The sequence below is a fragment of the Saimiri boliviensis genome, chromosome 4 (genome assembly GCF_048565385.1).
Source record: "Saimiri boliviensis isolate mSaiBol1 chromosome 4, mSaiBol1.pri, whole genome shotgun sequence".
Classification (NCBI taxonomy): Eukaryota; Metazoa; Chordata; class Mammalia; order Primates; family Cebidae; genus Saimiri; species Saimiri boliviensis.
In genome coordinates, this window is record NC_133452.1 from 151,941,516 (window position 1) to 151,965,795 (window position 24,280).

The 24,280-nt window shown below is 39.7% G+C and overlaps 1 protein-coding gene across 4 annotated transcripts in view; it reads left to right on the plus strand.

The window, feature by feature from the left end:
* RNF182 (ring finger protein 182) overlaps nt 1–24,280 on the plus strand; it is a 128,815-nt gene that overhangs the window by 46,429 nt on the left and 58,106 nt on the right. For 3 of the 4 annotated variants that reach the window (XM_074398468.1, XM_074398469.1, XM_010338032.3), the window contains one exon: nt 7,979–8,489. The gene's annotated coding sequence lies outside the window, so the exon portion shown is untranslated. The remainder of the gene's footprint in view (nt 1–7,978; nt 8,490–24,280) is intronic. The other variant, XM_074398470.1, reaches the window with a different exon arrangement.

Sequence of the window (24,280 nt, forward strand, 5' to 3'; positions counted from 1 at the left end):
GGACATTTCCTGCCATTATTCTGCTCTGCTTTAACTGTCAGATAATACAACGGCTCCAGATACTATGACTACATTGAAGGTAGGAAATAAGTGGAAGGGGTGGCAAAGTCCTTTCTTCTTATCAGAGGTCTTTTTAAGGGAGATCAAATGTGTTTCCTATAATCCCTGCTCCCACAAGGAGCAAACCTTTAGCCAGAGCTGGGTTATAGAGCTACTCTTGCTGAAAAGTAGGTTGGCAAGGCAAGTTTCTGAGGTTTTTATCCTTTATAATTTGAGGCAGGTAAGGAACAAACAGGCGGAGAATGGTTTTGAACTAGGAAGCCAACAACATCTGTTACAGTGAGGATGTTGGATGCAGGGGAAAAAGAGTAATTTTACCTTTCCACTTTTCTGATGATATGTTTTGATACAATTAAGTGGTTGGAGAAGCAAGAATTTCTTTTAAATTGTGATTTAGGTTTATAACTTTAGGCTGAAATATTTATTTTTATGATATTTTCACTGTATAGCATAAGCAAATCATATACACTTTCCCCTACTATAAAAAACACTGACAACAATGTCTCATTTGTTTGCTTCCTGGTGTTTAATTATACACATAAATGTCAACTGCCAGGCAGGGTGCAAATTAGAAAATCTAGCCAGCCCATGTACTTCAGGCCTGACTACCTTTCCCCTTCTCTTAAGTGCTGTCCAGAGCTAAACAGCTCCTAGAGAGAAGAGGGAATGCTGAGTTCAGGCTTCTTCCAGGAATCATCAAGTACATTTGGAGGTGGCCATACTCATTAGGGCTGATATTTTGGGAGAAGTGTTTTCCTTATCGCATGAAGGGATAGGACAGTCAAGTAACATATTTTGAGTGCCAGTTCTGTGGTCATATTCCAAGAGAGAAGATAAAAAGATGAAGAAGAAGTAAAGAGGTCTGTTATTCCCTAGTAAAACTCGCTATCTTGGGATTGTATTTCCCAGAAGACATTAGAAGTCTCTAGCAGAGGGCAGATGCGGTGGCTCACATCTGTAATCCTAGCACTTTGGGAGGCTTAGGTGGGAGAATAGCTTGAGCTCAGGAGTTCAAGACCAGACTGGGCAACATGGCAAAATGCCATCTCTACAAAAAATACAAAAAATTAGCCAGGTGTGGTGGTACATGCCAGTAGTCCTAGCTACATGGGAGGCTGAGGTGGGAGGATTAATGGAGCTCAGGAGGTTGAGGATGCAGTGAGCCAAGATCATGCCACTCCACTCCAGCCTGGGCAACAAAGACCCTATCTCAATAAAAAAATAAATAAATAAAATAAAATAAAAATAAAAAAGGAAAATCTGCTGTAGAATGCTCTGGACTGTGGTGCCTGACAAGTTGGGGCCTAGGACAGTGTCCTGTTTCCTCCTCCAGCCCCAACCTAACCATGCAGGTGGAAGAGATGTAAAAGAACTGCTTGAGTCTGAGAAAGTAGAGAGCACAGACAGCCCTAGGGGACGCGAGGATGGGACCTGGTGGGGGAAGAAATGAGAGTGAGGCAGAGGAAGTTTGCTCATCAGTTTGGGAGAATTGACCACAATCTCTTTTTCCCTCTGATCTATTGCCTTGGGAAACTCACAGACTGTCATCTCTGGGATGAACAGCAGTGTCTATTCCATGCTGCGGACATAGGGTATAGATTACACCGGGGGAAAGTGGAGCTGGCTGATCAGTCCACTAATGAGCATTCCTTCCTCTCTTGCTCCCCCTCCACACCCTGAGAAGTAGGTGATTACAGTCAGGGGGAAGTTTATCTTGAGGAGCAATGCCTGGGATGGAGAACAAAAAGCTTATCTGAAGGTCAGGACCGTGCTGAAAAGGGGGAAGTGAACAAGGTGTGTGTGTGTGTGTGTGTGTCTGTCTGTCTGTCTATCTGTCTGTCTGTATGTGTGTGTAGAAGCCAGTGATGAAACTCAGATTATGATTCAGGGGTCTTTCTACTGTGCTAACCTACCCTGTGTTAGCTAGACAGACTCCGTTTTGCTGACAGCTGGATAGACTCCATCTTGACCTCTGCCTCACCCCACTGCCACTCCTCCCTTAAGTGCATACCTGGGTCTTGCTACTGTGCTGGATCATGCTGTACTTAGAACTATAGAAACATATAACTTTTGTAACCATAGCCTGCTTGGCAAGCCCAGTTGCCATTGTGAATGCCCTCCTTGATTGATTATATGACAAGTATCGAATACGCCCTTGGTAACTGGCAATCAGGGGAACTGCTTGTGTACACCCTCCTTAAAAAATCAGCAATCATGAGAACCTCCTGCCTCCTAGTTACCAGCCTTCGTATCTAACTTGCTTGTTCTGCTTCTGTAAACTCTGCTTCAGCTAGGCTCTCCCTGCCCTACCTTAAGCAAGGTATAAAAAGGAATCCAGCCCCTTCCTCGGGGCCAAGAGAATATTGAGCGTTAGCCGTCTCTTTGTGGCTGGCTAATTAATAAAGGACTCATGATTCAAACTCAGAGCATGGTGCTGTTCCATCTAACTCACCTGGGTGCAACACTACCTTGTTCTAGGCCATGTCCTTGCCTTCCTTAATTCTAACAAGAGTGACACATGCTGGGGCCTCCCACAAGATACACATTTCTAGGTAATGTGGGGCTGTGGGGAAAGTGAACTGAGGGACATCTGGGGAGCACAGCACAGTGAGAGACAACATGTGAAGCAAGCAGATAATGAGTGCTCACCAGATGCCTTTGTGCTTATCTGCCATGTTCCAGCCTCCCTTGCAGTTGGGTTGGGTCACCTGGCTAGTTCTAGCTAATGGGATGTGTGCAAAAGTGACTTCTCTGTGTTTTATTTTTCTTTTTGCTGCTATTTTTGTGACTTGCAGTGAAGAACTTTAAGATGGTGCTGTTGTAATGTGAAGCAGTCTAAGTCACGGTTGCTAGAGAGCAAGGAAAGTGGTGTAACTGAGAGTGAGAAATAAAAATTTGTTGTGTGAGCCACTGAAATTTCCAGGACTGCTTGTTACTGCAGCATATCTTCTCCTGTCCTGTTGGGTTACTGTAGGGACCAGAAATAGTCAAATAGATCAAAATTTTAAAATAAGCACAAAAATAACTTCAAAGAAGTGAGTAGATATTTGTGACAAAGCATAGATAAGAAGTTATAAAGGACCACATGCTGGAGATACTGATTATATTAAAAATAATGGTTAAAATAAACCTGAGAGATGGAATACATAGTGGAAAGTGTATACAGTAGTTGAATAATTGATTAATGAATTGCAATATCAGATCAAGAAACACCCCCGGAAGACAACATACAGTGTGGATAGAAAATGAGGGGGAAAATTAAAACAAAACAAAAGAGGGGCAATACAGGTGATTGATGATCATGAACTATGAATTGGCTACAAGGACCTTTACAAAAAATGGGTAAAAGAGGAAGTAAAGTAAATACAGAACTGACTACATGAGATCTGTGTTCTGGCCCTGACTCTGATGCTAACTTGTTGTGTATCTTGGGAAAATCATTCAGCCCTTCGAAGCTTCATGTCCTTAACCTACAAATTCTGAAGAGTAAGAGTGGATTGGTGGAAAGAGTTAGATAGCCTGGGACAGAATCTTTTTTTTTTTTTTTTTTTTTTTTTTTTGTGGCAGGGTCTCGCTGTTGCCCAGGCTGGAGTACAGTGGCATGATCATGGCTTGTGGCCCAGTCTCAACCTCCTGGGGCTCAGGTGATCCTCCCACCTCAGCCTCCCAGGTAGCTGGCACTGCAGATGTGTGCCACCTTGCTCAACTAATTTTTTGTATTTTTTTTTTTTCTGTAGGGATGAGGTCTTAAACTCCTTGGCTTAAGCAATTTATCTGTCTCAGCCTCCCAAAGTGATGCCAGGTATGAGCCACCTCTCCTGGCCCTGAGAATAAGTCTTAACTTTGTCAATATCTTGGTCTACTTCTGACTCTCCTAGAATATTAATTTCTTTATATGTCAACTAAAGGTAATATACCTATCTAGTATGTTCTTGGCACACAGCAGCTACCTCATTATACTTCTCATTTCCTTCATTTTAGGAAAATTCTAAGACTAAAATTAAGATTCTTGTTCAACACAGTACTCTCACAGGTGAAGACACTGAAAAATAGAGAAATTAAATAACTGGCAGGAAGAATATTCACCAGGAGGTGTCTACCTTATGACTGGTATTCAGTTTTCTTGATGTGGAAATTGTTGATCTTCCCAATTATCACTTCTTGCTCTTGTGTGAAGCTAAGCTTAGTTATAACAAGAATCTATTTTCCTTTGTGGAAATCTTATTTTTCATAAATTATTCATTCTCTCATTCGGCCTAATGAAATAGTTGAATTTCACAAAAACCGAGTGAGAGGTGAGTGGTCACTACAGAGCAGCAGAAAAGCTGGTGTTTGTGGGTTGGAACACACGTTTCCTCAACATGAAGGCAGGGGTCCAGTGAAAGAAAAAAACGTTAATACATTTATCTGTCTTGCCAGTGACAAAAAAATGTTGCTCCCTTTAATATCTCATCAACATCAATAATTGCATTCTTTTCTGTTGCAAATATAGCAAGTGGTTACTTTGAAAATATAAAAATGTGTAAGGAAGAAAAATCACCAGGAGTGACACCATTTAAACGATATTACTCAGTGCTGGTAAATTTCTTTCTATTTTCTTTTCCATTGATATATTTACCAAGCATGTTTGAATATAAAATTTTATATTTTGCCATTTATCCTTAATATTATAACAAAGACATTTTATGTTAGTTCAGTCTTCTTTACCATTGAGATATTTACCAAGTATATTTAAATATTTAATTTTATATTTTGCCATTTATCCTTAACATTATAACATAGGGATTTCATGTTATTTCATAGTCATAATATTAACACAATATTAAATGACTGTATAATATTTTATTGAGAATGGCAGTTTAACTCTTCTATTAATCATTTGATTTACTTCCAACTTTTTGCATTATATCAGTAATGTAACAAATATCTTAATGAGTAAAGTTTTTTTGTATTAAGGTTTACTGGGTTAAAGAATATAAACATTTGTAATTCTTGTGACACACAGTACTTCTCCAAAAGGATCATATTCAGTTTATATATAAAGTGTCATTTTAAACTTTCAGTTTAATTATTAATTCTAATTTTAAATTTATTTATTATACTTATTTATATTTAAAATGAAATAAAACAAGCCTTTCTTAAATTAAAGATCATTGTCAACATTTTACATGGTGCAGAGATGTATAAAGTTTAAAGTGGGGCCGGGTGTGGTGGCTCACGCCTGTAATTCCAGCACTTTGGGAGGCTGAGGCAGGTGGATCATTTGAGGTCAGGAGTTTGAGACCCGCCTGACCAACATCATGAAATCTCATCTCTACTGAAATACAAAAATTAGCTGGGCATGGTGGTGGGCTTGGTGTTGGGTGCCTGTAATCTCAGTTACTCAGGGGACTGAGGCAGGAGAATCACTTGAACCCAGGAGGTGGAGGTTGCTGAGAACATGCTACTGTACTCTGACCTGGGTGACAGAGTGAGACTCTGTCTCAAAAAAATAGTAATAATAAAAATAAATAAAGTGAAATTGTCCCATAATGTTACTTTCCAATGTAATTACAGCTTATGGTTTATTGTATATTCTTCCAGAATTTTTGATATGCATATACTGACATTTATTGCAGTCATTCTCTGTATTAAAAGCATGCATGGCATTTTGCGTCCTGTTTTTTTTTTTCCCATTTATTGTGATATCTTTGACATCTTGTCACATTGGCATATGTAGATTTACCTCATTCTTTTTAATAGCTGTATGGTATGAACATAACACAATTTTTTAAATCCCATCTTCTTTGATGGACACTTGGGCTTGTTCCAAGTTTTTTCCTGTTACGAACAATACCGCAATGAGAGTTCTTGTATATATGGTTTAATGAGCATTTACTGCTGTGAAAATGTGACTTTGGAAATAATTGTTGGCAAGATGATTCTCTCTCAGTGTGCTTGAAACATACAATACTTAAACATCATTTAAAATTTAAAATTTGAATGGAGTAATTTTCATTAAAACCAGGTTAAAATCACAATGATCTTTTCCTCTTATATAGGAATGAATCCTCTTGCTCCAGATGGGACATAAAGCTCCTTAAATTGAAATTCATTGCACGGGGCTCTGATGGCCCTTAACAGATGGAAGAACAATCTCATTTGGGTGGTTATGTAATTCAGTGATTATCATGGAACTCTTCAGATACCATTAGACAGAAGGTGGACAGAGTTAGGCTCTGCAGCAAAGGCAGGTGCCAAGGCTATAGATTCACTAAACTTGTTTCTTTGCATTTATTTGCTAGAATCAATAAGACCAGAATCAAGATCCAAGCAATAGAACATGATCTGGTCTAATGACCAACTTTGGAATTTCAGAAATCAAACATTGGGATGGCAATTGGACTTCAAATGGTTTCTGGTTAAACAACCTTGAGAGGGTCATTTAGTCTCTCTGAAATTCTCATTTTTACAAGTATGCCAGATGATGCTTCTAGTAGGAGGGTATGATATTAATATTCATTCAATAGATATTAGTTCAGCATTATGTGGCGATAACTTTTCTAGGTGCCAGAAATACAACTGTCAATAAAATAGATGATAATCTATTTTTATTTTTCTCAAAGATGACATTGTTACCTGCCTTAGCTGAAAGTAATCAACTGATCTACTTGGATTTGGCCAACTAAGGTTAGCCTTTATGTATTGCATTTTCTTGCTAATGCAGGCCTGTAGCAAGGCAGACTATTAGCCAAGTCAAAGACCCTGTTTGAGCTTATCTATTCAACAAAGTACTATGTCTCCTGCTTTATATTATGGCTAAATTTAGAACTCAACATTTCAACACAGGCTGAAACCAACCAACCAACCTACCTACCTACCTTCCTTCCTTCCTCTCTCCTTTCTTGTTTCCCTCCCTCCCTGCCTCCTGCAACAATGCCCAGAACAAGTATCTAGAACAGCAACTGCTACATAGTAGGTACAAAATAAATTTGATTGACTAGATTTCTACAAATATTTATTGTCTAAATTTCATGCAATAGGATGGCCGTGGGGTATACAGAGATAAATAAAATATAATTTCTACTTTCTAGGATCTCATACCTGGTTAAGAGATAGTTATATCAACCAGAAATATGCTGAATGCTTTAAGAATTATGTGCATAGGTATCTACCTTTATCTCTCCAAATTAAGTTGCCATTTTCTCTTTTCATTGTTCTATTCAACCTACCCTAGACTTTAAAATTTTATCTAAAATTGGCAGCCCAGATAAAGCAAACGACGTGTGTGTGTGTGTGTGTGTGTGTGTGTGTGTGTGTGTGTGTGTTGGTGAATCAGAGATTACATTTTGTATCCCTTTCAAGAGAGGGTTTTTAGGCAGCATTGGTAAATATTTTGTACTTGTTTGCAAAGCTGGTATAACTATTTCAGGACACAATTTAGATTTTCTTATTTAAGCCCATTTTCCTGTCTCTGTAAGCAGAAGTTTCTAGCTGTGCTAGAAAGAAAGCACTATTTAAAATAATTGTGAAGATCCTAATTCTCTGGCAGCAGTGACAAATGGACCTTTTCTGCTCTATTAGGTTTTGATGAGCTTATTTTTAGTTAAAAAAAACTTTTGTTACTAAAAAATCTCTTAATTTGATCTTTGTTTTTCAAAATTTGCTCCCAGTTAAAGTCTATACTGAGCTCGAAATCAGAATCCATTTATTTTTCAAACCAGTAGCACAATCTGAATCACAGTTCTCAGTCAGATTTGATATTTGTAGTAGGGTTTCTAGATACCCTAAACCATCCTTCTTATATTTCTGCAAATTAAGAAAAACAGTGTGAATTAACAACAAGCTACTTTCTGTAGAATGATATTTAAATGTAATGCAGGAATGGATGTGTGAAATTTAAATTTCCCCCAGGTCACTTTTAATATTCTACCCATAGGTGGCAGCAAGTGACCAGGCAGCTAAACAACCAGGCCTTCTCCTCTGTCTCTATCAGGTGGATCCTGTTGTAAAGCCACAGGAAAGAGAAAGCCATGGGTGAGAACAGATCCTATCTCCGGAGAATGTTTCATTCAGTCGTCTTGATGGCTCCTCACTTCAGATGTGGAGAACTTTGTTGTGTTGGATTCTTCTTCTGAGGCTTAGGAGAAGTGCCTTTGTAGCACCGAAGGAATGGCTAAGGCCGGTCAGATAGGGCATAAGGCTTAGGGCTTCTCTGGACTGCCCAGTGCCTTCTGGCTTGGCTCCTTTATCTCTGAGCATTATGGTTGGAAGTTCCCCTGAAAATTCAGCCTTGTCTACATGGTCCCTCGGAGTCTGGAGTTCCTCGCTCTTATTTTTCAACCTCTCAGCATTCTTGGGCACCTCAACTCTTGAGTCCTGCTGTGCACCATTGGCCCCATGAGGCTGGAGAGTCAACCTGCTGGTGACTTGAAGCGGGATAACCTAAGGTAGGCATGACCTGGTTGATAGGTATACATACATTTATTTTGTACTTATTAATTCTTTAGCGCTGTGCCAAATGCTTTATATATGTCATTCTATTGGATCCTCCCAAGAGCTCTACAAATTAGATATTATGAATCTCTCTTGGCCAATGAGGAAATAAAAGTAAATTAATTTGTTTAAAGTAAAAAACCCAGTGTAAACTGCTATAGCTACTTTAAGGAGGCTTCTTCTTAGAATGTGGTAAGATTTGGCTCACGTTCTCAAACAGTATGTACAGATGACTACCATGTGCATAGTGAGTGATACATATGTTCCATAACCTTGAAGACTTTACAGTCAGAGGTTCAACACATAGGAAAAATATAGAAAGCAGCAGCAGAATTTAAGAAAAATCAAATTATGGTTGTTGGAACTTTTGGAAGATGCTGGAATAAAAGGGATGTCTTAGGATTTTCAGGCTTTCAAAGAAATGAAAGAAGCCTGAGTAGAAATGTAAGCTAAACAGGGGCCTGATTGAATTCAAGATGGAATATCCTACTATTCCAGTTCCCTTGAGTGCTGTAACATCAAGAACTTGGCTAATCATTATCCTCAGCAAACTAACACAGGAACAGAAAACCAAACACCGCATGTTCTCACTCATAAGTGGGAGCTGAACAATGAGAACACACGGGCACAGGGAGGGAAACAACACACACTGGGTCCTGTGTGGTGGGGGGTGGGGAGAGGGAGAGCATCAGAAAAAATAGTTAATGCATGCTGGGCTTAATACTTAGGTGATGGGTTGATAGGTGCAGCAAACCACCATGGCACACATTTACCTATGTAGCAAACCTGCACATCCTGCACACGTAAAATACAATAAAATAAAAAGAAGTTGGCTAATAGCCTCACATTCTAAGGGCCAAGATGTAGTGAACTGGATCCTCAAACTCTCCTGAAAACCTAGGATCTGGATCTTCTCTGGGTGTCTCTGGCTGTATAAGGTCTCCTGAAGCATCAGCAGTAGATAGTTTATGAGAATCCAAAGCTGGCTGGGTGTGGTGGCTCATGCCTGTAATCCAAGCACTTTGGGAGGCCGAGGTGGGCGGATCATGAGGTCTGGAGTTCAAGACCAGCCTGGCTAACATGGTGAAACCCTCTCTATTAAAAATAAAAAAATTAGCTGGGTGTGGTGGCAGGCGCCTGTAGTCCTAGCTACTTGGGAGACTGAGGCGGAAGAATCATTTGAACCTGGGAGATGGAGGTTGCAGTGAGCCGAGATTAAGCCACTGCATTCACTCCATCCAGCCTGAGCAACAAAGCGAGACTCTGTCTAAAAAAAAAAAAAAAAAAAAAAAGGAATCCAAAGCTTACAAATGGTCCACAAGCACATGCAAAAATGCTCAACATCATTAGTCACTAGGGAAATGCAAATCAAAACAAAAAAATGAGATACTACTTCACACCAATTAAGATAGCTAGAATCAAAAACTCAGAAAACAAATGTTGGTAAGGATGTAGAAAACTGAAACCCTCATACACTGCTGGTGAGAATGAAAAATAATGCAGCTGGCTTGGAAAACAATCTAGTATTTCCTTAAATGATTTAATATAGAATTACCTATGAAATTCTACTTCTAGGTTTATACCCAAAGAAAATGAAAAAGCATGTCCGCACAAAAACGTGTCCATGACTATTCATAGCGGCATTACTCATAATAGCTAAAAGGTGGGAACAACCCAAATGTCCGTCAACTGATGAATGGGTACACTCATACAATGGAATGAAGTACTGATTCACACTACAACATATATGAACCTTGAAAACATGATATTGAGTGAAGGAAGCCAGCCACAAGAGACCACATATTGTACAATTCCATTTATATGAAATCTCCAGTAGGCAAATCTGTAGACATGGAAAGTAGATTAGCTGTTGGTTGCCTAGGGCTGGGGGCAAAGTGTAGGAGGATCAAAAGGTGATAGCTAAAGGGTGGGGGCATTTTTTTTGAGGTGATAAAAAAAGTTCTGAAATTGATTGTGCTCATGGTTGCCCAACTCTGTAAATATACTGAAAACCAATGAGTTATACACTTAAAATGGGTGAATTGTATGGTAGGTGAATTGTATCTCAATAAAGCTGTCTTTTTAAAAAGAACCCAGAATCAGCTGCAGCTACTTATGTAGGGCTTATTTGGCAGGTGCTATTGTAAGAACTTTGCGTATGTTAATTCTTTAAATCTTCGGTAAAATCACACCAGGTAGGTAATTTAATCTTGTCCATTTTACAGATGGAAAAACCAAGACACAGGGGTATGAAGAGTCTTGCCCAAGTTGACTTAGTTTCTAAGAAAGGCTGCATTAGAATCTCTTGTGTAAAACTGGAAGAGCTTGAAATTCTGCTGTTAATCATAGGCTATACAGCTTGTGAAGAGATCTGTATGTGATCACCCAGTTAAACCCCCTTCATTTTATATACGGAGAAACAAGGCATGCTTAGGGTGGAGCTGCCACAGAGCCAAGGCTGCTGCTCCTGGTTTGAGAATTGGTGGTATCATGTAAGCTAGGTACCAAAGCCAGGACAAACTCAGAGTCATCCACTTACACAGGGGACTGTTTTTTCTTATAATTTATTTTTATTTTTGAATCTGGAAGATAAGTCAGGTCAAAATTCATAGATGGTGGTGGTGGAGCTGTTAAAAAGAAGAAAATGAAGGTGCAGGCAATAACACTGGTTGGGGATTTGGGAGTTTATAGAAGTAAAGTGAAATAATATGCAAGCATGTCCATGAAATATTGCCTGTTTCATTTTTCGTTATGTATTATCAGAAGATTTCAAGGGAACTAAATTTGCAAAAAGCTCTTCCTTGAAGTCAAAATTGTTCTTTTTTCTATGAGAAACTATTAGGTGTTCTACATTCGTCTTCTGTGTCACCGTTGTATCTAAGGAGGAAGTGAGTGGATCCCAGGCCACGGAGAAAGATGGGGAAGCAGAAACAAATCTTGGCATCCTATTTAGTGACTTAAAGTTACAGGTTATCAAAGAAAGCCTGAATCAGCATATGATCAAATTCTCTACCGTTGTTTCTCTTTGTAGTTATCTTTTCTTTTCTTTCTTTCTTTCTTTCTTTCTTTTTTTTTTTGTGAGACAGAGTCTTGCTCTGTTGCCCAGGCTGGAGTGCAGGAGCACGACTTTGGCTCACTGCAGCCTCCACCTTCCAGGTTCAAGCAATTCTCCTGCCTCACCTCCTGAGTGGCTGGGATTACAGGCACCTGCCACCACGCCCGGCTAATTTTGTATTTTCAGTAGAGATGAGGTTTTGTCATGTTGGCCAGGCTGGTCTCGAACTTGTGACCTTAGGTGATCTGCCCACCTCGGCCTCCCAAAGTGCTGGGATTACAGGCATGAGCCACCACGCCCAGTCAGTAGTTATCCTTCTTGCATTATTATCTCTCTTACATCGGCTTTCCACAACAGTCCTCCACCAGCTTTTGTGCTCCTCCTGTCTCTTTACAGTATTGGCAGTGAGTGTGCCCCACGGTCCTCTGAGTATTCTTTGAGGCTCAGCTATCTTTCTGTTCCCTGGCATTTCAGTCATCCTTCTTGAATTGCTCAATTGCGCTGTTCATTCCCACTGCAGTCTCTTAAATGGCTGAAAATGGAGCATAGCTTCAAAGAGCACTCTGATATTCGTAGTCTTACATATGATTTGTAACCTTGAAGGTTTCCCATGGAGGAATTTATATATCTGTGGGCAATGTTAGATTACAACATCTTCAAAAAGAATATTGCAGTGAACATGTGAACGCCAAGACATGGGGGACAAACAAATCCATGCAAAAGTAAATAAAGTAAATTTGAGGTGAGAAAGCACAACAATAAAAACAAAGGACACAAGGAGGCATACTGTGAAGCAGTGATAGGAGATAAATGACAGCTGCAGTCAGGCTAGCAGGAAGTGATAAAGGTTGGCTGACTCAGTTTGAATGAATGAAAGCTGCTGATGATGGACAAATTGAGAGGAATTTTTCCCGCAAGTCAGGACAAGACTCCAGGTCAAATAATTATACATAAGCCCCTATTTAATTTAGCAAGCAACATGAAAACAATGAATAGTGATAGCCTTTCAGCTTAATTCCAGTGAATGTAAGATAAGTGTTTTTGGTAACTGTGTATAAAAATATCCAGGACAATAAAACAAGCTACAGCTTAAATAAATTAGACAACTTTGGTCTTTTAGATTCAGCCTTTCATCATGATCCCTTTTGATGATGATGATGATGATAACAATAGTAGATTATTGTAATATGACTGGGTTTGGATTCATTTTTATAGGAAGTTCTTCATTAGCTCCTAAAGGTGCTCATTTACTGCTTATAAGAAACTTCTTGGCATTGAACTAGATGGAGAGCAGTAGGAAGCATTTGGCAGGTGTCTGCTCAACAACAATTTCCCCTTTTTCATACTCTTAGAAGTCCATTTTTTTTTTTTAACCTGACTGTGTCCAGCCCCAGGGAATGATGTGATTGGCTCATGCCAATCATAGTTTCAGAAATTCCCTTTGACTATGATTGGCTCAGGGATGAGCATATGACCACATCAGTCTATTGAGACTTCAGCCACTGAGCGTTTCTGGGAAAAATGTTGCTCCCTGATTAAAGGGAGAAACATGATGAGAAATGCATTTTGTCACCTTCCATTTCCTCTTGTTTGGATGTATTTGTGTGGAGACATGAAGTTCGCAGCCATGCCAGCCATTTTGTGCTTGTAAGGAAAGCCCCTGCCAACCAACTGGGAAAACAGACCAGAGATCACAGGGGCCCAGTCTTTGCTGACACCATGAGCTGCTGGAATTGCTTACCTCTGGATATCTTGTTTTGTGAAATAAACACCTATCATTAGGACTGCTTTTATTCAGTTATTTTCCTCCTCATAGTTAAAAGCGTCCTACCTGACAGGAGAACTTTAATAATTTAACATTTGCTGCCACAAGCGTGAAAACAACCAGTGCATCCATCTGAGGTGTATGCAGTGAGTTTGTCCCCACGTCCCCTGAGGTGAGCTGGCTTTCTGTTCCCCAGCATTTACATCATCTTAGTCATCTGATTTTGTGCATATGCATTACAGTTTTACAAACAAAGTCCCTGAAGAGAAAAACAAAACCAAATTAACAGTTTGCTTAAGCAATTTGATCCTTTAAAACCCTTTTGGAGTAAAAGCTGATGAAACAAATGTGTTTCCAGAACTAGGGTGTTCAGGGCTGTTAAACAGGGCAAAAGTCCAAGAAAGGAGAAAGACCTTCTCACAAAAGAAGCACACATGAGTTAATTAGGGACTGGGGAAAGGAAGCTGAGACTGCAATTCCAAAGCTGTGCTTTTGTGCCAATAAGAGTGCCTTCCGAGCAAAGAGGCAAGTTAATTTCCAGGCCACGTTTTACAGACTGGCATCCCTTCAGTTTGCCTTAACCTCAAAACAAACAAAACCCCAAACAACCAACTATCACCTCCCACACAAAGTAGAAAGACAAACAAACTTTGATGTGCACTTTCACTTGTCAGCTAAACATAAAGCCACAACAGTGACCCTGGTGGAAGTTACACCTGGGGTGGGAATTCTATGTGAAACAAAATTCTTCACTAATTAATTCAACAAACTAACTGCCGAGGGAGGGCAAGACACCACGCTAGGGGCTGCATGGGATTCAAAGATGAGGCACCAAACTTTTGTTCTCATCATATGCAATTGCCACTCCAATACAAAATGTAAGGCTGTAAGCACTACCAGAGAGATACAAGGTTATATGCTATAGGATATGATAGATGAGAGAGATTCCATCCCACCCAGAGAATGAGAGATTGTTCCCTGGCAGTGTGGACATTTAAAGTGGGCATTGAAGGGTGGGTAGTATTTGAACCTGGGAGAGTGGGAGAAAAAGGGCACTCCAAAGCTGAATGAACAAGTTGTTACAGAATACTATATTTTGGTTTAGCCAGGGCACGAAGACAATGTATTGGGTGTTACAACAGAAAAAAACAAAACAAAACAAAAAAAACAACAGAGCAAAAGAGTTGGGTAAGATTGTCATTCTATAGGCAATGGGGAATCATGGAGTATATAGAGCAGGGCATGACACGTTCAAAGCTATGTGAAGGTCAAGCCAGCAGCAAGGAGTGAGATGACCAAAGGTGGGAGAGACAGAAGACAACATGACCAGTTGAGAAGCTATTATGATATTTCAGATAAAATATAAAAATCTTTACTAGGATAGTGGAAATGAAAGGGAGAAGGAAGCTCGATTTGAAACCTGAATATGGAGTTGACAGAATGCGGGCAAATGACTAGAGCCAGGAGAGAAGTTTCACATCCAGGCTTGCATCTGTAGTGTGAGTTTCTGAAAGAACAGAGTACCCTTCCAGACTAAAGATTTGTTTTCATTAAAATCAAACGGTTCTACTGAATGTCTTTTCTGTTAAATAAGTTAACTGAAGCCCCTTGTGAGTCTAAGGTCTCCATCAGCCAAATCAACAGGCAGCTTTGGGGGATTCCTGGCCCCCTGCCTGTCTCTGGCAAGCTGTCATTGATGAGGCTAACAATGGTACTGGTCTTGGCAACACTGGGTATCTGTCCATAGAAACCAGGACGGAAACCAATAAGCCTGTTAATTTCCAATGTACTTCATTATTAATCACGTTGGTCTTTAATATTTGCTAAACTCCTTTAAATGTAGTTTCATAAAAAAAAGGTCGAACAGCCTGCAAGAAAAGGTGTGCGCATGTGTGGTCACTAGGGGACGAGGTCCCAGCTTCTCAGTGCAGAGGACCAGGGTCCCCTCAGGCCAGCACAGGAGTGACAGTGTAAGCACTGAGAGTTCCAAGGGGAGGTAAAATCCAGGAGGAAGTGGTGCTATATTCTGGTCACCAGTGAGGTCTTGGTCACCAGGAAAGCATTTTTCCAGGGCTAGATTTTACTATTCTGTTTTTGTTTTGTTTTTTTTTTTTAAGACAGAGTCTCACTCTGTCACCTAGGCTGGAGTGCAGTGGTGTGATCTTGGCTCACTGCAACCTCTGCCTCTTGGGTTCAAGTAATTCTCCTGCCTCAGCCTGCCGAGTAGCTGGGACTACAGGCACATGCCACCACACCTGGCTAATATTTTGTGTTTTTAGTAGAGATGGGGTTTCACCATGTTAGCCAGGATGGTCCCAATCTCCTGACTTTGTGATCCACCCAACTCAGCCTCCCAAAGTGCTAGGATTATGGGCATGAGCCACTGTGCCTGGCCTATGCTTGCTTTTAATCTTACTAAAGAAAATGGCTTTTCTGTACACAGGTCCCTACAATCTGGGGCCTTGCTGCTGGCCCAGTGTCATTTCCTGCCATCAGCTGTGAACACCCTGAATTCTGTCCCTGTGGAATTGAGCCTCAGAATTTGATATGCTGGCTCAGCATCTCCACACCTTGCATCTGTTGCTTCCTCCACCTGGAATGACCTCCCTTCCTCTGTTGCCTCAGAGGCTGGTGCCAACATTACCTTCTTAATACCCTGCAGGGCCTCAAGCACCATCTTCAATGGTTATACAGCACATAGACTGTTATTAACTGTCACTCTTTCCTTATCTGCAGATTGCCTTTCCTCAGGGCTAGGGCCACCCGTTATTCATCTCTGAATCTCTGGCCCAGCCCAGAGATTACACAGAAAAGGAAGGAAGGAAGACAGGATATAATATTGCATGAATAAATAAAATCTTTGAATTGGTCGACGTTTATCAACAGGTAGTGGGCTAGCAGCTCACCTGATGGATTTTCCTTCTCTTGACATACCTGTTCCAACATTTACAAACCCAAGGTTCTTCTTATTAGAGGCTGACCTAGTTGACACATTCCCTGGCCTTCGTCCAGCCCTTCTGCTCACTTAGATTCCTATGTGTGTTCTAGTTCAGCCCTTTTGTTGGTATGAAAAAGAAGCCACTCAAAGGAGATTAAAAAAAAGTTATTTTAAGGACACGGCTATTTTACAGCATCTAAGGGCAGGAAACAAATGAAAGCTGTGAACTAGAACTGGGCACTGGGAAGCTGTCTGTTTGCCCTTCATCAGGTTTACTGAGTGACCATTGTACCTGGTGCTGTTCTAGAGGCTGAGTTGTCAATGGGAAAAGGACAGGCAAGTCCCCCAGGACTTTCATTCTAGAGCGTGTGGTGGCAGACAAGGGCAATACACATGTGAGCATCGTGACAAATATCAGAAGATGGTAAATATTTTGAAAACAGTAAAAGAGGGCAATGTGATAATGAGAAACGGTACTATTTCAGATTGGGTGGTCAGAAAAGCTCTCTTTGAGTAGGTGACATTTGAGAGGAAAGCTTAGCTGAGAGGCACAAGGGGGACAGTCTAGTGAGAAGCTGGGAGGAAAAGCCTTCCAGGCTAGGGAGGGAACTCCTGCGAGGGAACTCCTGCTAGGGCAGGAGGCTCAGAAAGGAATGCATTTAATAGGTTCCAAGAGCAGAAAGCAAGCCCTGAGGCTGCCCTTTGGGACTCAGAGGAGCCATGGAGCTCTTGTCTCTCTTTCTCTCTTTGCAGTTGCTTATTTCCCCTACCCAGGGATCAGCATAGTAATTAGTCTTAGTCATGTATCATGGCATCTCAGCTATATCCACTTCTACCACTGATCCCAGTCTCTTCTTGTCAGGACTGATCATCAAACTGGCTCATCCTTTCTCCTGTAACACAGAATCCTTCATGGAATGCCGAAAACCTGTGAGGGATTCTTGGCGTTTTCCTCTCCCTTATGTCCTGGTGGAAGCTCCTTACCGAGTCCTCTCTGTTCTTCCTCCAAAATGCTTCTTTAGTGTTTTTACTTCTTTCCGTCTCCACTGCTACCCACCTTATCCCTGACCCATCCACTATAGTCTCTTACCTAACCTCCTGAACTAGTCTGCTCATGGGCATCTTGGTCCCCACAAATCCACTCTCCATAAAATAGAGTGGTCTTTAGAACATTAATCCGGGGGAGGTCTCATTCATGGTGGTAGTGCATATTTGGGGTGGATTTCTTAGACTCTACTTCCTTGCTGGGAAATCTGATATACCTTCAGGGAAATAGAAATGAGGTGTCACTGATGGGAGGGTTTGGTTTTGTGAATGGTACGGAGGCAGAAGCCACCTCCTTTGGCCTATTGTTTTGGGTCTCACGGTCAGTTTGCTTTGCTTAATATGGCCTTAATCTTGTGCCATTTATCAGTGGCTCATGCCTGTAATCCCATGAGCCATTGGGATTTGGGAGGTCGAGGTGGGCAGATCATGAGGTTAGGAGATCGAGATCAGTCCGGCCAACATGGTGAAACTCTGTCTCTCCTAAAAATACAAACATTAGCTGGGTGTGGTGGCACATGCTTGTAATCCTAGCTACTCGGGAGGCTGAGGCAGGTGAATTGCTCGAACCAGGGAGTCGGAGGTTGCAGTGAGCCAAGATCGTGCCACTACACTCGAGCCTGGTGACAGAGTGAGACTCAGTCTCAAAAAAAAAAAAAATTCTTGTGCTGTTTCTAATAACTTCCTCTTCCTTTCCCTCAGCCTCCCTACTTCCTTTGCCCACTGCTTATCTGTTATCGGCCATTGACTAGTATTGTGTTGATTTTGTTCTGCTCACTAGAATAGGTTCTTCCTAGGAGCCAAATCTACAAATGTTAAAATCTTCCCTGAGCTCCCTGTCTCAAGGGGTTGCTTGATTTAGCAAATAATAATACAGGATGTCCAGTTAAATTTATATTTCAGATAAACACAAAGAATAAATGGTTTAGTGTCCTTGTGTTCCAAATATCGCATGAATTATATTTCATCTGGCAACTCTACTCTCCCACTTTCTAGATCCACCCATCCCAGTGAGCAGATATTGCTCCAGATCTTCACTCTGGCCTAATCTGCCACATTCGGCTGCAGTTAACAAGGCTGTGTCTGGGTATTTCCTACAATCTGCACCAATCTAGCAAGGCAAGGTGCACTCTCAGCTGGGCGGTCAGGGGTCAGTGGAAAATACTGCCATGCATCTTTTTCTTGACATGTCAAGTACCTCATCCATGAAGAGCCTGCCTGGTCACAACACCCTTGGCTTGCCTTTGATGGTGTAGACTTCTTCATTTATGACGTTCAAAAGCTCTAGTCACAAAGAGGGCCTTTAAAATAGTTTTACTATTGTAATGATGTGTACAATATACAAGTTTCCTTGATAACCCTTCTAGTCTCTCACTCCAATAGTATTGTGACTTTAGTCTCAAAGAGCCTTTGATCAATGAGTTTTACTGAACTATCTAATTCGAATTTACAAAACCTTTACTGGAGGTAAGAACAGATCTCACCACCCTCATTTTATAGATGAGGAAACTAGAAACAAATCATTTCTATTCTGCTAAGAACTAATTTGCAGCTGTGTCAGAGATCAATAAGTGAGTAAACAGATAATGAAATTTAAAACAGATACTATTGGAACTAGTTCATATTCTGACACATTTTTGCCACTGAGATGAGATAAGCTGTGAGTGTGGGGAACGTTAGATGTGGAGAGGGCATGAAAAGAGATGTCTCTACTTAATGATGCAAGAAAAGGAAATGCTATCTTTCCACTAACTGTCTGAATACAACATTTCTCAAGATATCCAAAAGTTAATGTATTTAAAACAAACTTTACTTAAAATCAGATTAAAGTACATAAAAAGTTTACTTTCATCTGATCTTATCAATATCAAATTATACTTTCAATTGAGATATTATGATGGCTCTCTCTGTAGGAAGCTCTTGGCAGAGGACTGCAATGTATTAGTTGCTTTTCTTTCTTTTTTTTTTTTTGGCTAAAATTCAATGACCTGTAGTTTCTTAAATCTCTGTTTCCATAACGTTTTCCCCATTGTTAATAATACATATATATGTTTAAATGGGCTATACAATAAACACGAGGGCATAAGAAATGATGAATAAGATAGTGCTTCTCAATCCCACTTACTTTTGGCTGTATTTTCCAAGATTCTCAGAGGATACATTTCTGTAATCAGTGTGGCAACTACTGACATGCCAGATAACTTGGCGGTTGTATGTATCACCACTATCGATTATTGACAAACTTTTTCACAATACTTGGTTTAGTAGCAGGGATATTTCAAAATTCATCTTATCTTGGTGGAATGGACTGAAGAAAGATAGTTTCCTTCACTTCTATAAGCAATTATGGGACTGTTTGGCATTGATAAGAAAGCTGGGTGTCCTTTAATTTCTTTATTGCTAAAACCATCAGGGTAGACTATAGTTTTTTGTAAACCAAGGCATCTTACACAGAACTAATTTCAAGTTGGGTAGAATTCTTGTCATTTGTCTGAATCTTCTATTTCTTGAAGAGATTCACTATGATTAAGGAATTGAGAAGGTTAATTGGGCACCCCTTGGAGCCTTTGAAACAAATTTGATTTAAACTCCCCACTATGGCCACATGTTGTAGAATTGAAGGGACCAACACACCTCCTTGGAACAAGATTGTTCAAACCACTTAGGAGCAGTGTATAAAAAAGTGCATTTTTCTCTAGTTACAGACATATCTTAGTCAATATTTGCCTTTTAGAGCAGATTGGCCCAGCGCCCAAAGCGGGGCTATTGGGAAGAGAGGAAATTGTGAGTTCTGAGTTTCTGGATTCTGTAGACTCAGCTGAGATGTACTTTTCTTTTTCAACCCTTCTGAATGGCTGGGGCTGGGTTTTCCAGTCAGTTGCAAAAACTATCCATGAAGAAAACTAATTTTAAGATATAAACAAGTATTTTAACATAAAATCTAGGACATAAACAAGTATTTTTTAATGTGTTTTGAATGTGTTGGTATCACCTCATTAAACAATGTCAGAATATGGCCAGAAGGCAGGGGTTGAAGAAGTTGTTTCTTAATGAGATAGTAATGAGCAAACATCAAAGCTTGCATTTTCCTTCTGCTTGTTCCAAAATGCATACTTAGTGGGATAAGATATTTGAGCTCAAGCTCTTAAATAATTTTAAGATATTTCTTAGGATTGTTGCTTTTGCTTTTAGTGTTTGATTGTGTTGAGAAGTAAAGGTTAAGAAATATTCTTTTTCCCTTTATTGAAGCTGTAGGGTGTAGTGGTTAATAGTCTAGTAATTCTGCTATTAAATAACTGTGTGACCTTGGACACAGTATGTAATAAATGCCAGCTGTGATTATGATAGATTTGGATAGACAAATTTCAAGGTATGGAATAGGAAAATTTTTATATGAATACTTCAGTAGAGATGTATTATTTACTTTAAATATTAGAAACTTGACTACAATAAACTGACTTTAAACCACTTGATAACATTTGCTGTATTTTGTTAAACCTAAAAAACGTAATATTCATTAAAATGAAGCTATTACAGGTACTGATCTGATAAGTGAAATTTCTGGTTTATTTTACTAACGAATCAAAATATCTCTTTAATTTTGATAACTTTATAGTCAGTTCAAGGGTAAAGAGAATGAACTTTTGATGTCTCAGTTATAGTTTCAATCAGACCATTTAAAGGAAGATGAGAGATTCATCTATATATATAGATGAAAGATTTATATATACATATATAGACTAACTTGAAGGTTAATAGAGAGCCAACAAAGTATAAAAATGAAAGTGATAGTTAACATTTATTCAGCATTGTATATGATCAGGCATCTAATTTTTAAAACTCAAGGAAGTAAGTACCATTATAATCCCTATTTTATATATATTATATATATATTTTTTATTGCATTTTAGGTTCTGGGGTACATGTAAAGAACATGCAGGATTGTTGCATAAGTACATACATGGCAATGTGGTTTGCTGCCTCCATCCCCATCACCTCTATCTGGCATTTCTCCCCATGTTATCCCTCCCCAACTCCCTACTCCCAACTGTCCCTCCCTTAGTCCCCCTACCCACAGACCTCAATGTGTGATGCTCCCCTCCCTGTGTCCATGTGTTCTCATTGTTCAACACCCACCTATGAGTGAGAACATGCGGTGCTTTATTCTCTGTTCCTGTGTCAGTTTGCTGAGAATGATGGTTTCCAGGTTCATCCATGTCCCTATAAAGGACATGAACTCATCATTTTTTATGGCTTCACAGTATTCCATGGTATATATGTGCCACATTTTCCCTGTCCAGTCTATCATCGATGGGCATTTGGGTTGGTTCCAAGTCTTTGCTATTGTAAACAGTGCCGCAATGAACATATGTGCGCATGTGTCCTTATAACAGAATGATTTATAATCCTTTGGATATATACCCAGTAATGGGATTGCTGGGTCAAATGGAATTTCTATGTCTAGGTCCTTGAGGAATTGCCACACTGTCTTCCACAATGGTTGAACTAATTTACACTCCTACCAACAGTGTAAAAGTGTTCCTATTTCTCCACATCCTCTCCAGCATCTGTTGTCTCCAGATTTTTTAATGATCGCCATTCTAACTGGTGTGAGATGGTATCTCAATGTAGTTTTGATTTGCATTTCTCTAATGACCAGTGATGATGAACATTTTTTCATGTTTGTTGGCCTCATATATGTCTTCTTTTGAAAAGTGTCTGTTCATATTTTTGCCCATTTTTGAATGGGTTTGTTTTTTTTTTCTTATAAATCTGTTTTAGTTCTTTGTAAATTTTGGATATAAGTCCTTTAGCAGATAGGTAGATTGCAAAAATTTTTTTCCCATTCTGGTTCACTCTAATGATTGTTTCTTTTGCTGTGCAGAAGCTCTTGAGTTTAATTAAATCCCATTTGTCTATTTTGGCTTTTGTTGCCAATGCTTTTGGTGTTTTAGTCATGAAGTCCTTGCCTGTGCCTATGTCCTGAATGGTTTTGCCTCGATTTTCTTCTAGGGATTTTATGGTGTTAGGTCTTATGTTTAAGTCTTTAATCCATCTGGAGTTAATTTTAGTGTAAGGTGTCAGGAAGGGGTCCAGTTTCTGCTTTCTGCACATGGCCAGCCAGTTTTCCCAACACCATTTATTAAACAGGGAATCCTTTCCCCATTGCTTGTTTTTGTCAGGTTTGTCAAAGATCAGATGGTTGTAGATATGTGGCGTTGCCTCCAAGGCCTCTGGTCTATATCTCTGTTTTGGTATATATCTCTGTTTTGGTACCAGTACCATGCTGTTTTTATTACTGTGGCCTTGTAGTATAGTTTGAAGTCAGCTAGTGTAATGCCTCCAGCTTTGTTCTTTTTTCTTAGAATTGACTTGGCTATGCAGGCTCTCTTTTGATCCCATATGAAGTTTAAGGTGATATTTTCCAGTTCAGTGAAGAAGGTCATTGGTAGCTTGATGGGGATAGTGTTGAATCTATAGATTACTTTGGGCAGTATGGCCATTTTCACAATATTGATTCTTCCTAACCATGAGCATGGAAAGTTTCTCCAGCTGTTTGTGTCCTATCTTATTTCATTGAGCAGTGGTTTGTAGTTCTCCTTGAAGAGGTCTTTTACATCTTTTGTTAGTTGTATTCCTATGTATTTTATTCTCTTTGTAGCAATTGTGAATGGCAGTTCATTCTTCATTTGGCTCTCTTTAAGTTTGTTATTAGTGTATAGTAATGCTTGTGATTTTTGCACGTTGATTTTGTATCCTGAGAATTTGCTGAAGTTACTTATCAGTTTCAGGAGATTTTGGGCTGAGATAGGGTCTTCTAAATATACAAACATGTCGTCTACAAATAGAGACAATTTGACTTCCTCCTTTCCTATTTGAATACCTTTATTTCTTTTTCTTGCCTGATTGCTCTGGCTGGAACTTCCAATACTATATTGAATAGGAGGTGAGAGAGGGCATCCTTGCCTAGTGCCAGATTTCAAAGGGAATGGTTCCAGTTTTTGCCCATTCAGTATGATATTGGCTGTTGGTTTGTCATAAATAGCTTTTATTATTTTGAGATACATTCTGTCGATACCTAGTTTATTGAGAGTTTTTAGCATAAAGGCCTGTTGAATTTTGTCAAAGGCCTTCTCTGCATCTATTGAGATAATCGTGGTTTTCGTCTTTGGTTCTGTTTATGTGTGGATTACGTTTATAGACTTGTGTATGTTGAACCAGCCTTGCATCTCTGGGATGAAGCCTACTTGGTTGTGATGGATAAGCTTTTTGATGTGCTGCTGCAATCAGTTTGCCAGTATTTTATTGAAGATTTTTGCATCTATGTTCATCATGGATATTGGCCTGAAGTTTTTTTTTCTTGTTGAGTCTTTGCTGGGTTTTGTTATCAGGATGATGTTGGTCTCTTAAAAAGATCTGGAGTGGATTCCCTCTTTTTGGATTGTTTGAAACAGTTTCAGAAGGAGCGGTACCAGCTCCTCTTTGTATGTCTGGTAGAATTTGGCTGTGAACCCATCTGGACCTGGGCGTTTTTTGCTTGGTAAACTATTAATTGATGCCTCAACTTCAGCTCTTGTTATTGGTCTATTCAGGGTTTCGGCTTCTTCCTGGTTTAGTCTTGGGAGGTTGTAAGTGTTCAGGAATTTATCTATTTCTTCCAGGTTTACTAGTTTATGTGCATAGAGTTGTTTGTAGTAATCTCTGATGGTGGTTTGTATTTCTGTGGAATCTGTGGTGATATCTCCTTTATCATTTTTATTGCATCTATCTGATTATTCTCTCTTTTCTTTTTTATTAATCTGGCTAGTGGTCTGTCTATGTTGTTGATCCCTTCGAAAAACCAGCTCCTGGATTTATTGATTTTTTGAAGGGTTCTTTGTGTCCCTATCTGCTTCAATTCTGCTCTGATCTTAGTTATTTCTTGTCTTCTGCTAGCTTTTGA